The sequence below is a fragment of the Bison bison genome, unplaced genomic scaffold (genome assembly GCF_000754665.1).
Source record: "Bison bison bison isolate TAMUID 2011002044 unplaced genomic scaffold, Bison_UMD1.0 scf7180017864141, whole genome shotgun sequence".
Taxonomy (NCBI): Eukaryota; Metazoa; Chordata; class Mammalia; order Artiodactyla; family Bovidae; genus Bison; species Bison bison.
The window spans coordinates 4,680-6,418 of NW_011494713.1; positions in this window are offsets into that span (position 1 = coordinate 4,680).

Below are 1,739 nucleotides of genomic sequence, written 5' to 3' on the forward strand. Positions count from 1 at the left end.
GAAACGAGTTGCCAGTCCAGGTTCGATGCATGACGCTGGATGCTTGGGGCTGGTGTACTGGGACGGCCCAGAGGGATGGTATGGGGAGGGAGGAGGGAGGAGGGTTCGGGATGGGGAACACATGTATACCTGTGGCGGATTCATTTTGATATTTGGCAAAACTAATCAATTATGTAAAGTTTAAAAATAAAATAAAATTAGAGAAAAAAATAAAAAAAAATAAAAAAAAAGAAAGGAAAAGCCTAATAATAAAAAAAAATAAATAAATAAAAATAAACTATATTTGAAATGGTTTCCTGGTTGCCAGACCCTGGTTTTGATCCCTTTTCTCCTAATTATGCCAATCTCCAAGTCCAAAAGGCATACAAATGACTCCAGAAATCCTTTATAGGTATTCAACAAAGGACTTTTGTTTATTTGTTTATTTTCATAATAATGATCTCACATTATCCCCTCAACATTTGGATCTGCCCGGGAGGACTTCATATTTCACTACACAACATTCTTTCCTACTTTACTGTACTTAACCGATTTTTTCTTGCCCAATTTTAAAAGGTGAGCTTTGCAAAAAGTGAGCTATAGAACTTATATCTTCTGAGTTCAGTGTGACTTTAACCATTAAATGTAAGTAATAGTGTACTGAAGCGCATACAATCTAAAAGGAGAAAAGACTGATATAGCTGGAAGCATCTTTCTCCACTCTCCCCTCCCTTTCTGCTCAGCAGACACTATTTTTGTCTGTGTTGACTTTCCAAACCATAAGCTTCCAAAAGGAAGACTTCTCAGCCTTCTGGAGCTTGAATTCTATCCGTGTCATACGCCTTCTTGCAACTCGAGCTGTGAACTTTCCTTGCCTCTAAGCATTGCTCTGGGCCAGTCCCCTGTTTGGCCCTCTGGCTTTGTAGCTCCCACAGAGAGAGTTGGGCAAGTGCCTCAGGCCTTGGCAGGGACACCTGTCTGATTTCCTTCTCCCACCCAGCATCTTGATCACAGTCCCTGCACGGAACTCTACCTTTCAGAAGATTCTCCATGCCAATGGAATTAACAACTTCCTAACTCTAAGTGGGGCAAGAAGGATGTTTCCCAGTTAGGGAAAAGGCATGGGTTTTGAAGTTGGATAACCTGGATTAATACTGTTCATACTGTTCATGGGGTTCTCAAGGCAAGAATACTGAAGTGGTTTGCCATTCCCTTCTCCAGTGGACCACATTCTGTCAGATCTCTCCACCAAGACCCGCCCATCATGGGTGCCCCACGGGCATGGCTTAGTTTCATTGAGTTAGACAAGGCTGTGGTCCTAGTATGATTAGATTGACTAGTTTTCTGTGAGTATGGTTTCAGTGTGTCTGCCCTCTGATGCCCTCTTGCAACACCTACCATCTTACTTGGGTTTCTCTTACCTTGGGCATGGGGTATCTCGTCACAGCTGCTCCAGCAAAGTGCAGCCACTGCTCCTTACCTTAGACGAAGGGTATCTCCTCCCCATCACCCTTCCTGACCTTCAACATGGGATAGCTCCTCTAGGCCCTCCTGAGCCCACACAGCCATGGCTCCTTGGACTTGGGGTTGGTACTCCCTTCGCCCCCCCCCCCCGGCCTCGGGGGTAGGGTAGCTCCTTCCAGCCACCATGAACAGTATGAAAAGGCAAAATGATAGGATACTGAAAGAGGAACTCCCCAGGTCAGTAGGGGCCCAATATGCTACGGGAGATCAGTGGAGAAATAACTCCAGAAAGAATG